The sequence below is a fragment of the Corvus moneduloides genome, chromosome Z, assembly GCF_009650955.1.
Source record: "Corvus moneduloides isolate bCorMon1 chromosome Z, bCorMon1.pri, whole genome shotgun sequence".
Taxonomy (NCBI): domain Eukaryota; kingdom Metazoa; phylum Chordata; class Aves; order Passeriformes; family Corvidae; genus Corvus; species Corvus moneduloides.
Window position 1 is genome coordinate 55,120,501 of NC_045511.1, and position 14,898 is coordinate 55,135,398.

Genomic DNA, 14,898 nt, shown 5'->3' on the forward strand with positions numbered 1-14,898 from the left:
AGAGGCCAGAAATTGAAACTGATGGTGACAAAACAAATACAGAAAATATGTGGGTGGCTGCAGACCTTTGACCATGTAACACTGCAGAAGTCTGAGGTAGCTCCAAGGCAAATTTCTGAATATTTTTGAGGAATGACAGTTTCTTCACAGCATTGTATATGGCTTTCCTGGATCTATGATTCATATTTAAAAAAAATGTAAGAATAGGACAGGAACATGAAAAAGGACTATAAAATAATTGGAAGACACAATGACATCTGATGTCTGCTGATGTTAATCTTTTCACACACTTTGTGGAATCAGCTATTAGTTGAACTCTGGAGGGGAGAACTTCTTGGACAGAACTCTTTTAAATAGGGTAACAGAAGATTGTGAAAGCTGCAAAAGAACTCTGCTCATGGATGAAAGTATAGGGAGAAGGCAGTAAAGAGGGAGATGAATCATGGGTATGAAATGTTCATCGTTGTGGTGTAGGACGCTCTAAAATGGTGACTCAGGCCCCAACAGAGACTTGAAATGAGGTTGTCAGTTCTGTAGGGCTTGTTTAATTTCAGGATTTGTTATAAAATATCACACTGAAGTTTGCTTTCCCATGGACGGTCTGCAAAATTCTCAGTGTTGATTTGGAAAAGTAATTTTAACATTCCTACCTCTCATAATTCAACTGAGAATTGGAGATGCATGAAGGCAGAGAGAGACGAGAAGAGTGTCTAAGTTAGAAACAAATGCTTCCACTTTTTTCAAAACCTCTTAGATTCATCTTTCTTTATTTACAAGACCTTCTTCCCTTTGTCTTTTCTCTATTCCTAAATGCTTTGTTTTTCTCAACTGTTTCTTCCTCCTTTCTAGTGTTTCTTTTTATTTATACTAGCAAACCTCCTTTTTTAAACTCCTTTTTTATACATTTTCCACTATTTTGTTCTTAGCTCTACATTAGTAGATACCTTTCCACTTTGGTCTTCTCTACCTTCTGTAACTCTCCTTTATTTATCTTTTATTTACTCCACTTTTTCACTACATTATCCATGCCAGAACTTCAGCAAAAGATAAAAGGGAAAACCCAGTACATAAATTAGAGATTTGATTGCAGTTCAAATGTAACTAAACAAAAATGCTTTTGCATTAGCCACAGTTACTAACAACAATAATAGTTGGCAATCTGTAGATTTTACTAGGTGAAAAACTTAGGTAGTCATGACAGACAGCATAGTAAAAATTGCTTTTCTTCATACAAGCTTGTGCAAAGTAGCACATCTTTTCTAGGCTTTTTCTTTTCTTCATTAATATGAAGTGAAAACTTTAAAATTACTGTAAAATATAGCTTGAGACACAAGTTAACAGATTTGTATTATTCTCTCCTAACCCCTCAATGAATATAATACCTTTTCACTTTCTGTTGTGAAAAGGCAGAAGTGAGAACATTTACTGATTAGAGAATTAATGCTATTCCATACAGATTGTTTTAAAGGATGCAATCATCCACGTTGCTGCTGTCACTAGAAGTGCAATACTGTGCAAGTTCACACTCCAGTATGAGATATGCCACAGAGATATAGCATGTCTGCATGGAAATATTATTCTAACATACCTTAATTTTGTTCAATAACCACATTTTATAACCTTTGAATTGACTAGTATTTAGTGTTTGGCAATTAAATTATTGTAGCCAACCATCCATTGAAGTTAATTATCTGTAGATTGTGCTGGTCACTTTTGGTATGTTTTTTACTCTCTTCAGGACGTGGTATTTTTCTAATTTCTTAATAGACTACATTTATAAATGGGACTACAGGAAACCTGTTATTGTGTGCATTACAGAAGAATAATTCATATGGCAGCAATCTTATTAGAGGCTGTGACAAACAACATTAAGTGTGGGCTATATTTAAGATGTCACTGTAGTTACTCTGATTTACACCAGCTGAGGATTAGGACAGATGTTAGATCACAAGGAATGGTAACTCCTTTAGATGCATCAAATCCTTTAAGGTATAGAATGTTGGTATAAAGCATATCTGATTTAAAAAACAATGTTTCTGAGAACAGTAAGGTAAGAATAACTGAAGATAGTACTAGTTACTCTTTACTTCATGTAGAACTCAGTTTTGTCCTGTACAGAAGGACCAGTTGTGAGGTCTTAAAGGCATTCCATTAGTGCAAAACAAAGTTTGAGAATGAAATGAAAATTAAAATTTATCACTCTTGTCAAGTAGCTTTCTCTGTGTTCTTTGTGTTCAATGAATGTAATAGAAATGATCAAAATATTTCCTGAAGAAGTGTTAATCCATCTATATTTGCCTACTTTTCTCTGCTGGGCCAGCATGGTTTACAAACATTAGCCCTTTAGCAATACGTCATATGAGCCATTCATGGAAATACAGGATGATAACAGAAACTGAATCTACAAATCTTTCAAGATCAGCGGGGAAGAAGTTACTCTGATTTCATATACTAGAGCTGACCGAATTAAAGGTTTTGATGCATACATGGTTTTGAACCAGAATATGGGCAATCCATGATGTCACTGCACTACTCACTAGGCAACAGCCTGGTGTTTGACTGGGAACAGACACTGGTCCTTTCCTGAGATAGAGTTGTAATGTCCCTGGAAAGCACCTCACTGCTGTGAGCACCTTTGCACGTTCCCCTCTCCAGAAGTGATTTGATACAGAACATTCAGCTTTTATAGCTCTTAACTTCCAAGAGGTGCTCCAGGAATGAATGAGTTTGATTTTTTTTTTTTTAAACTAATCTACTGTTGGGGTTTTAGTTTAGTCCTAGGTTTTTTTTTTCCTATTAATGGAATTTTTTCCCATATGCATGTTGCTAGGGGACAAATGGCTGTACTTAAGGAAGACAGAAGAGCTGCCCATTGAGAGTGGGGTGGGCCTGGCTACTCCTTTGTTTCACCTGGGTGTGGGGTCAGTTCGCTCTCGGCGTTCTCGGATGGAGAAGCTGCTGGTTCTTTTCGGCCATTTTTCTTTCTGTGGAGAAAGATCCCAGGACCCCCGGCCCACCTTCCCTGTCCCACTGGAGGCCGGGCTGTGGCCGCCCTGCCTCATCGCTGATTCAAGCCTTCGCTGTGTTGTAGCCGTGCTCGCCCTGCCTGCCTAGACCTCCGGGGGGTTCCCCGCTTGGATACATCGCGTCTGCCACCTGGGATTTGTGCTCATCCCTGCTGCTCCAGCCTGCTGTTCCAGCCTGCCGTTCCAGCCTGCTGTTCCTGAAGCTCCAGCCGGACACTGGGGCCAGCCGTCTGGGGTTTGTGAAGCCTTTGTTCCATCCTTCCCCGGGGTCCCGGGCCACCGGTGCCGAGTGCTCCCTGAGCTCGCTCCGGAGCGCCCCCTGCAGCCGCGGGGGAACCATCGCACCTGCCCTGCTCACCGGGAGCCGCCAGCGCCCCTGCCGGCTGCGAGCGGAACTGCACCCGAGGGGAAAGGGCCTGACAGCCGAGAAGGCTGGCACTGGGTTTGTGGTTCTGTTCGCTGTTACTGCCAGAGTTATTGTTGTTTTGTTTGACTGGTTATATATGTAATAGTAAAGAACTGTTATTCCTATTTCCCACATCTTTGCCTAAAGACCCTTAGATTTCAAAATTATAATAACTCGGAGGGAAAGGGGTTATATCTGCCACTTCAAGGGAGGCTTCTGCCTTCCTTAGCAGACACCTGTCTTTCAAAACCAAGACATCTACACAGTTGAAACGAAAGGAATTAAGACATTTTTATGCATCTTTAGGAGTTTGTTGTGTTATGCTGTTCTTTACAATGACAATGTCAAGCTTTCACTCATTAGTTTGATCCAAAATTTCAATGTGTGAGTCCATATAAGTATGGCTATTGAAGCAAGGATGTTGAAAGAGATAGTACAATAAAACAGTTACAACAGATCAGTGAAAATAATAGCTGCAGAACTGGTATTTTTATTTGTGATTTTGAAGAACTTGGAGTGAAAGCATGTCTTCACTTTCTTGTCTTGTAGCTGAATTTTGAACTAGATGTAGTTGTGGGTGATGTCGCATGTTGCTTAGAAAAGAACCTCTCAATCTCTTAAACAAGTCTTTTTAAGCTGTCTGCAGGAACTCATTCAAATGCAAGTTCTGCACATGTACTCAGCCAAGCAGGACCAGAGATGACATGGGGACAGCAGCTTCACCTATTGGATGCAAAGGTCTGGAAACAGACTCAAAGTCATATATTAGATCGTAAGATGCCAATTCTCTGTCTTCTGTTTTTATCTGTATGTATGATACATTTGAGTCTTAATCTCTCAATCATTAACATACCTTCATCAGTAATACCTCCTGTCTCATCAGGACAGGGAAAACTAGATCTCACCATGTCTTCTGCAGAGCCATAGTCACTGAATTTGCCAGAGTAAGATAAGGTGAGGACCTTCCACCATGACAAGCAGAAAAATACCTACTTTGGGTAGGCGCAGAAAACTTTTCCTGAAACAACAAAGAAAGGCAAAGTGTGTAATGTGCCCAGCTTCTCTAGGCTGAAGCATTTCTATTAATTCTATTAAAACAAGGTTAAAACAGGAACAGGTTTTTGGTGCCAAGAACTATTGCTATTGCTGTTGGTAATTGAGGCGTGTGTAGAAACAGGTACTTGCAGAGTTGGACCTTGTGTTTAGAAGTGAAGAAAATTGTTATGAACACATAACTTAAAGAATATAAACCTCTTTTCTATGATTTACTAAAATCCTGAGGCAAAAATATTCAATTATACAATTGACAATAATATTCAGTCTTCGTTAAAATTTAAAAATGTGTACACAAGGAATTTGTAAAGAAAACATGCCTAAAAATTCCTTTTCTACTAGTATTTTGTCTGCAAAAGAGGTGAACCTGTTTTCACATACAGTGTGATTATTTTTTTAATTAAAAAATTAAATTTTTTTTAATGCTTGCTAATAGATACAGCTAACATGTCTTAAATGGTTTTATTGCTTTTATACAAGCAGCATTGGCCTATGATTTCATGTTATTGTTGTCTTGCATGGAGTGACTACATCAGTAGACAAAGGAAGAGCTACAGATTGTATTTATCTGGATTCCTGTTAAGTCTTTGACACAGGCGGTCAAAACATTGTTCTGTCTAAACTGAAGAGAGATGGATTCAACGGGTGGTATATTAGATAAGAAATCTGTTGGATGGTCACATCCAAGAGGTAGTGATTAACATCTTAGAGTCCCAATGAACATCAGTGACAAGTGGTGTCCCTCAGGACTCCATGCTGGGACCAGTGCTATTTAACATCTTCATTAATGACATCAACACAGGAATTGAATGCACCCTCTTCAAATTTGCAGATGATGCCAATCTGAGAGGTGCAGTTGACACTCCTGAAAGATGGGATGCCATCCAGAGGGACCTGGACAAGCTTAAGAAGTGGCCCATGAGAATTTATTATTCACAAAGATTAATAAGACCAAGGGCAAGGTGCTGCGCCTGGGTTAGGGCAACTCCAGATATCAACACCGGCTGGAGGATGAACAGATTGTGAGCAGCCCCACCCAGAAGGACTTGGGGATGCTGGTGGGTGGAGGCTGGACATGAGCCAGCCACGTGCCTTTGCAGCCCAGAAAGCCAAATGTGTCCTGGGCTGCGTCCAGAGTAGCATGGCCTGCAGGTCAAGGAAGGGGATTCTAACACTTTAATCCACTCTCGAGAGACCTCACTCAGGTACTATATCCTGCTCTGGCATACCCAGAATAGGAAGGATATCAATATCTCTCCAAGAGGGAGTCCAGAGGAGGCCACCAAGACGATTAGAGGGATGGAGCACTTCTCCTAAGAGAAAAGTCTAAGAGAATAAGCCTTGTTCATCCTGGAAAAGAGGCTTCAGGGTACCTATTGTAGCCTTGCAATACCTGAATGAAGCCTGTACAACAGATGGAGAGAGACTATTTACAATGATATTGTAGTGACAGAACAAGAGGGAATGGTTTCAAGATGAAAGAGATTATGTTTAGATTAAATATTAGGATAACTTTTTTACAATGAAAATGGTGAGGCAACAGAACAGGTTGCCCAGAGGGATGGTAGCTGCCCTAACCCTGGAAGCCGGGTTAAGTGGGGCTCTGAGCAGCCTGATCAAGTGAAAGGTGTCTCTGCCCTCCTCTCACTGGCAGAGAGGGTGGAATTAGATATCTCTAAGATCCTTTGTTGAAAGTCCCTCTCCAGCTCTCCTACAGCCCCCTTTAGGTATTGAAAGCTGCTTTAAGGGCTCTCCAGGGTCCCAGGTCTCTCAGTCTGTCTTCAGAGTAGAAATAGTGCAGCCCTCTGATTGTCTTCATGGCCTCCTCTGGACTCCAGCGATCTACTTCCTTCTTATGTCGGGGGTCCCAGAGCTGCACACAGTACTCAAGGTTGGGATTTACAAGAGCAGATTAGAGGGAGAATTACCTTCCTCACCCTTCTGGCCATGTTGATTTTGATATGGACTTGGACACAGTTTCTTCTTGGCTGCAACATCACATTGCTAGGTTGTGTTGAGGTTCTCATCCAGCAACACTCCCAAGACCTTCTTCTCAGAACAGCTTTTAATCCATTCTACATCCAACCTGCATTTGTGCTTGGGATTTCCTTGACCCATATGTAGGACCTTGCACTTGCCCTTGTTGAACTTCATAAGATTTACACAGGCCCAGCTCTCAAGACTGTCAAGCTTCTTTTAAGTGATACCATACAGCCACTCACGCTTCGAGCGATCTATCCATCAAATCTATCCCTCACCATTTTAGAGATAAAGATGTAATGCAGGACAGGGTAAGTGCTTTGCACAAGTCCAGGCAGAGGACAGCAATCGCTCTTCCCTCATCCACCAGTGCTGACTCCCTATTGTAGAATGTATCATGCTTATTACACAAGTATGTACACATTTAGCAATAGAAATTCTATAATTCTCTAATTTTGACAGCAGTCAAAATACTCAGTCTTTTTTTTGTTGGGACAGTCTCTGACGGGGATTTTATTTTAGTGTTTCTTACACTACCTTAGGACCAGTGCATGATTTGTTCTTAATGAAAGCCACAAAACATATTTGCAAATGGACATTTAAGACCTTAAAACTGGCAATGAATACATTCAAGATATGAGTTGGAAACAAAGAAAAAGTTAAAGTATCGCTAAGTCCCACAAACCAAGATCCTGAAGATTCAAGAAAGCTAAAAGAAGACACATAGTGAACATCTCCTGAAAATATGAACTGTGGTATTTCATAGAAACTACTAGGAAGGTATCAGTTTGCACCTGACTGAGCTCAGTAGGTGAAGGCAAGTCAAGATCCTAATAACAGTGTGGCACTTTTTCTGAGAAAGGAGTGTGGATGTGGCTGTGCTGCTTTTCAGCATTGTTAGATTGCAATGGTTGGTTTAGCCTGGTTAACTGTTTCAATAATGCTGTACTAGTTAATGGTTTCCAAGACAGGTTTCCATGGTTTCCCACCCTATCCCACCCCTCTACTGAATACATTTGCATGTATTGGAAAGGAAGTGTGAGCTGGAATGTGTGTTGCTACCAGCCCTGGGGCTGTGTTATTTCACGTACATAAGTCTCTCCAGTCCAGCACGTTAGCACAGGAAACTTAAAAGAGTCTTTCCTTTTTCAGAGACAAAAAATCATGTCAAATTAATGGCATTTTTTTAGTTAATAGTAGGGTTTCTTCCAAAATAATTATATTATGGATTTCTTTACGTGATGCACAGTGGAAATGAGAAGGGGGACTTCTCATTTGAAAGCCAACATTTCTAGGTACAAGTGTTTTCCCCACTTTGTTCATACTTCAGAGAAAATACACTGCAAATACATATAACCCATGCTATTATCAGAGCTCCAGATGTACCTGGACAATGCTCTTGGGCACATGGTGTAATTTTTGGTGTGTCCTACACAGGGTCAGCAGTTGGACTTGATGATCCTGATGGATTCCTTTCAATTCATACATTCTATGACTTTATGATTCTAAGGAAAACACTCCAGCTCTCTTGTTTCTTGAGGAACAATTAGTGTCCTGGGTTGGCAATAAAAAAGCACACTAACCCTGTGCCACACAAAATTAAGTATACAGAAGATTCTAGTGTTTGTTGTGGTCTTAATTACAAGCCTTGGACAAAAGGGTCATATATCATCCATAGAACTTTGAGGGTAACTTTGTTGGTTTATTAATCGTACTGTAGTATCAGATCATAAAAATTTGAATGATTTAGTAATGGGATTTGGTAATGTTCTGATTAATACATGAACAGGAGAGACAGATTAACAATACCGTAAATTCTGATACACTGATTCCTCACTTCAGCTTTAGCAACTAATCACATGCCGTTTCAATTTTTTCACGTTTGGCAGTCATTCTTTCCAATGGAACAATAAGCATTAACACAATAATCTGAAAGAAGCTTATAAAAACATGGTTGACATAAGTTCTTTCTATTAAGCAATATTTGACATTACAATAGCATTTTTGTTTTAACCATACTAACTTCTGCAATTAAAAGATGTTGATCTGAACACCTTAAAAATACTTTCGAAGTTTTCATGCTCTACTAATATATCAAATCATTGTTAGTCCAATAAAGTAGTGCTATTTTGATATAAATACATGAAAAATAATGGGCAGAAGGGATTAACGAGCATTGATGAAAATGAGCTCTTCTGAATTAAGCAGTGCTTTAAATTGGAGACGCCTAGTTGAAGAATGATGCTATAATTGGTGCTGCTTCTAATAGTGTCTTGACTTCATGCAGAACTCCTCACTCGGAGATTCCCAAACACTTTAAAGAATCGGTAAATATCATACTTATATTTTGCAGGTCATGAATGGTGAGACTGAAGCCATTCAGTCTAAAGCTGAGAAACAAATTGACCAAAGAAAAAAAAGAATCTGTGTAAGAGTTGGTATTAAACGTTCCCGTCCTTTCTGTCCATCCTACAAACCCCACAACCCTTAAATAAATGTAAGTAGTATGCTTTTTTCTTCATTTCTACCATGCACATTTTAGTTCAGCTTGGTCTGCTATTCCATCGGCTATACTAAAAACATCAAACATGCAAGTGTCCTGTGCATGCTAACTTATGAATGGAGAGTCTGGATAACTTGCTTAACTCTTTTACATTGCCTGGATGAAAAGTTATATAAGATCAATAGGTGCACTGTGCAGGTTTTACAGTGGAAGATGTGTGTCTCACACACCCTCTTGCCCCCCAAAGCTGTAAGTGGGTAGTTGTCCTTGCGAAGAAACTTCCTCCTACAGTGGAACCATAGCTTGTTGGAAAGAGTAGCCATTTATCACAGCCCTAAATGAAAGCATCCCTTGGACACAAATGTCTTTTTCTTCCTTTGTCTGATTACTGAGGGGAAAAGTGAGAAGGAAATGTCAAAACAGTGAAACAGTGGTGTCTAGAGAGCAGTCACTTTGGGCTCAACCAGCTTTTGTGAAGGCCCGGATGATTTGTCAAATGGTTGTGGCATAAGTCAAGCTCTGAGGTTGAAAGGTCTTGACCTAAGGAGTGTTGAAATCAGGCAGTATAAGCAAGAGGGCTGCTAGAAGTTTCAGCTGTAGTGGAGATGAACAATGATGGGTGCTGGACAAAACAAAACCTGATTTGCATAATTCAGGTAAGGAATTTTATTGAATCTGACAAGTATGTGACAGGCTGAGAAAGAGAAAAGAACATGCTCTTGCTGGGAACCTTCAAAGCTCTTGTTAAGGTATGTGGAAATAAATGACAGCTAATCTCTTCACTAAAAAAACTGTAAACAATACCATTTTACACACGGCTCACCCATGACCTTTTCATAGATCAGACTATCCACTTTCAGGCCAGGCCACAGAACTTATCACAAACAATGCAGTGAATTCATACTGTGCAAGAAGAGCTTTACTTCTCCCAGCTGCTTCTCATAGAGTTGCTACTTGCTTTGGCAGGTATGTTCAGCAGAGACTATCACTTACATCTGGTGCATAACCTGTCCTGGCAAATGGAAAAATGACTTTTCAAAAGAACTTTTGGGGTTTTTTTGTTTGATTTTTTATTTTGTTTTAGATTTTTTTTACAGTTTTGGCTGGGATATATCATACTGCAACTACAAATCTCAAGCTAAAATGTCATAAGATGGTAAGACAACTTTTCTGTGCTGAGACCTGCTGATATCATTAAAGTCACCAAGACTAATAAAATCCTTCATTAATCTTGACATGCCAAATTTCCCAGAATTTTTTTAAAAAAATTTTAACCATACGCCTCTAAGTCTTCTCTAGGTAAACAGTAGTGTTTAAGGAAAATATATAATTTGTGCTTTCAAAATACATTTAAAATCCTAACTACCCGCTTTAGAGAATAAAATCTTTGTATTCAACTTTCTTTCAAAAGCACTAAGACAAATATAACCTTAATGCACATACAAAACCCAGAAGCAATGGTTGAAAATGAAATCTAGCCTTTGTATGATGTTTAATCTGATCCAATAAAATAAAAAATGACCTTGCAGTCAAGCAAGAGCTTTCTTTTTGTGAATATCTATATTCTTAAGAGATCTTTCTTAATACTGAATTGTCTACAAAAACTTGATATCTATATAAAGAGGTTTCTTGCCAGATACAGACCTCTAAGCCTGATAAAAAACCAATTTGTTGTACAGGCTGCTGAATGATTGGAAGGAAAGCTCAAAACCTAGACAAACATAGTGCAAATGTGACTTTCAAGAGCAGAAATTAAACTCTAAAACTCTTCAAATAAATACAAAAACAAAGATTAGGCTGACTTTGTTGAGCATGAGGCACAAAATCCCCAAGCACTTCCCTGGATTACTGGCACAGTGATTTCTGCAGTGTATAGCACACATGTTTTTTACCAATCTGAGGATCTTTCAATCTAATGGGAAGCAGTTAAGAGTCCTTGCTGGATCAGCCCTGGATCTTGGTTTTATAAGTAGTCAATGCATAATTCACAAGGCTTAATGAAGATTCCAATTCATGACAGCCAACTGGCTCTGTAGGTCACACTTCCCGGTCTCATATAAATAAAGAATGAGGTACTGGAAAGCATACCAGCTGAACCTTACTGAGTGCCAAAACTATGCATGTTAATGAAGCACAATAAAAGATATACTTGACTCTCAGGAAGTGCTTCTATTGTTTTCCAGCTTTAGAGACAGAGAGGAAAGGTTTTGTGGTGCACCTTTCAATGTTCCACACCAAGCACAGTGTGATGCTTCCCCTCAAGGCAGAGACTCAACCAGATTGTCGAAATGGCATTTCATATCCAGCCTCATCAGGTCTCTGAAATCCTCTGTCATTCCCACCTCAACAGTGAAATCCATGCTGGAAATATCCCCACCTTCCTCTCCCATGTTCCTCTGCAAGTCCCCATTTGGTAACTAGGAAGTGCTTCAGAAGTGTTGTTCTTTTATGTGCTCTGTTTAGTCCTTGGAACAGGATGAATGGTAGCTTAGATGAATGCATTTGTGCCATTTTGCTTGGCCCCAGACGATGTTTCCTCACTACCATGACATCTGAACAGAAGGAGAAAACATCTCCCTTTTGTGGCAAGCTAATTTAATTTGTACCTTCCACCTAGGGGTAAATATGTTTGTCTGTCTTTTTAAGCTGTCTTTGCCCACTTTCTTTTCTCACGGGAAACCCTGCTGAGCCAAAAGCAGGATATTGTTTAGTCCTCTAACTTTATTTTAAAGTAATTTAATTTTAAGCATGCTTACTCCCACCCTAAAGCGAAGCAACTATAGGAGCTTCAGTGGGACAGCCTTAATGACTTTTGCAGGTCTCTTGTGCCAGAGACATCAAGGGCTGGTTGTTATGGAGGTATTTGTCTTTTAAAATAAATGCTTTAAAACAAGACCTCTCTTTTGCAGTTTCCTCAAAATGTGTTTCTTTATTTTCAAAAATCTGGCAGTTTTGCACATTGACCTACCACCTTTAAAAACCAGCATTATGAACATTGACCTTTGCTTTTGTTGATCTGGTGTTATATGCGATTTGACTTCTTTTTGTCTGAAAACGTTGTAAAAAGGATTTAAAATAAACAATGAATGCATTTCTTTATGACAAATGGCAGTGAAATATGAATGAATATGAATATGAATATGAATGAATATGAATGACTCAGATGACTCAGAATTTGCATCTTCACCATTTATACATGACTTCTTTAAATTGGCAAACATATTAAGTTAAGAGCATTATTTAATCCAGTACTGGAAATTTTCTATAATTAAAAAAGCAATGTAAGGTAGAGAGTGTGAAAACTGAAATCACAAATCATCATTTAAAACCCATTTTTCTTATAATAGCATCACAACTTCTTTTATTTAAACTTCGTTATTTCATACTAATTTTGCAATGACACATGCAAGAACCTATGAATTAAGCACATTCTTGCAATTTCTTTCCTTAAAAAAAAATCCTTTTCATTTATTACCAGGTAAATATTATTTATCCTGTCAGATAAGAAAGAGAAAATGTATAACAATTAAAATGAAAAAAACTATATTTTTAATATATGCAATAATAAATATCACAATACTGATTTCATCTGCAGCTACCAGTTATTTGCTATTTGCAAATATATATCATTGTAACAATGTTTTTTCCCAATAATTTGACACTCTGTGTTCTGATCAGAAATGTGCATTTCTGTCACATTCAAAACCCAAGTGTTCAATGCTTAAACCTATAAAATGTATTTCTAAAATCTGCAGTAATAAATATCACAGAAAGAGTGACTTTGTCTGCAGTTACCAGTTCTTTGGTTCTTTATTTGTCCTTTGCATAATATTTTATCAGTGCATTACTGCAACGATTTGCACTCTGTATTCTGGTCAGAATTATGCATTTATCATCAGCAAATCACAGGGAAACAAGTCTTGGAATCAGTCACGGCATTCAGAAAGATTATCATGACAGTATTGCAGTTTTGCTAAGAAAATTTTCCGCCATTCTGTTTATATTGCCTTGATGGTTTGTTTTTTAAACAAGCTGCATTTGTTAGGAAAAGGAAGTAGCTCTCTTTTTTCAAACTTATGGTTTGGAGTCTAAATATGCAATGTCATGACAAACAAATAGCAGCCAATGTGTGCTCCAGAGAGAAAGGTGAAGGTGCAACTGCATTGCCTGCCCAGTGTATAAAATGCACAAGGTACAAAATGGACAAAATGGCTTCCTTTGCCTGTGTAGAGGATTGTTCAGCCAGAACCCAGCACTCCCATTAGCTTTGTAAGATTTTCCATGAGCTTTGACAATAAAGGGAGTAATTCCCGGTGTGGGATTGGTATGGAACTTAAAGATCATCTTGTTCCAACTCCTCTGCCACAGGTAGCGACATCCCTAAGCAGATGTGGATCGGGATGCAAAGCTGAAGTGCAGTTGGTGTACTGCATTTCTGTGACGGTTCACCAGAAGCTGAATCCTACCTGCATGCCTTGCTTCACTCTGCCTCCCAGCCAGGATTTGGACCTCAAAAACCTTGCCTGGACAGGTGTGCACCTCAGATGTTAACAAATACATGGAAGCCATGATAGCCCATGGTAGGGCCATCTGGCCTTTGTATATCACCAGAAAAACCTGAACCAAGGTGCAAAGAGAGAGAAAATGTTAAGAAAGAAAGGGATTCCAAAGTACTTAGAATTTCACCTACTGACCTCTGCAGTTCACAGTGCTTCAAACAACTTGCTTTGAGGTCTGGAGCTTTCACTTTAAACTCAAAAGTTGGCTCTCAAGACCTTACCTCTGATAAGGATGGAAAACTTGGTTAGCAAAATGCCTTAAGCATTTGCTTTGTTTTCATTGTTATGCAGTAAATTTTCCTCTTTAAGGGTTATAAAGTGCTCCCAAAATGCCTGGTGTTAAGAAGATAGTTATCTTTAGGGCTATAAAAAGGTATTTCCAGCCTTATTGCTGAACTGTGTAAATCAAGGCCATCCACCTTTCCATTAGAAGCTAAGCTCTTAAGGCCTATACGGACAAAGGGCTTTGTTGTTTATGCAGCAACAACATCTGCTTACACTCAGCCTCATTGTCAGGGAACTGTTGGTTAAAAGTGTAGGATCTCCTTTCTCTCGATTTCATGCTGTATTATGTTTCATGCGGGAATATCTAGTCTCTGAGACTTGGCCACTTCTTTAATCTGCTGGATTTTAAGGACTTAACTGCTTGTAGTGACAATCCAGTCATCAACTCCCTAGCAGTCTGGAGGGCATTTTGATGGACACTTGAAAAATTTCTTTTTGATACCTTTCTGCAAAGTATTAGCTTTCCTGTGCTGCTCTGAAGCTAAAACTCCTATGTAAAACCTCTCTGGTTCAGTTTAAGGTGAAATGGTGTTTGGGTCTGAATTTCTCAAATACTAGATGCTCACAAGGAAAGACTGTTAGTTACACTTAAGCCACAAAATGCCAATACATCCGCCAGACTCTGTGATTAGTACTACCATCTAATAAAAAAAATTTCTGAGCTTTGCTTGTTGACTCATTTTTTTTTCCCATCTGCATCACTAATGCAGCCAAAAGAGAGAATATCATGTAGCTGATCGGTTTTTGTGAAGAGAAGACACCTGAAGAATAGAAACTGCCCCCTGCAAATTAGTAAGGTTTCATTTGGCTACTCGCTATCTGTTCGTCAGCAGGCACTCATAGATAGAAAATTACATTTGGATAGTCAACACTGGTAAATGTTCCTGAACATTGGTAAAAGTTCTTGTCCCTAAACTGCAGGATATTGTGGATTCAGACATTGTTCTCTACAGCCAGAAAATAAAGTCAGAATAAACCCAAGACATATTTGCAACTTACATAAGAAAGCCATGATGCAGTTTACAGACATGACTGTTTTTCCTTGAAATGGTATCTTCGTGGTATTATACTAGTTAATTTTGCTGC

At 39.0% G+C, this 14,898-nt stretch overlaps 1 long non-coding RNA gene across 1 annotated transcript; it reads left to right on the forward strand.

Annotated features, from left to right (window-relative positions):
• The first annotated feature begins 3,634 nt into the window (after positions 1-3,634).
• On the forward strand, positions 3,635-14,474 carry LOC116438546. The gene is made up of 3 exons (XR_004237804.1): positions 3,635-4,204; positions 8,819-8,962; positions 13,337-14,474. It is a non-coding gene; the product is annotated as an uncharacterized LOC116438546 (long non-coding RNA).
• Positions 14,475-14,898: the final 424 nt, after the last annotated feature.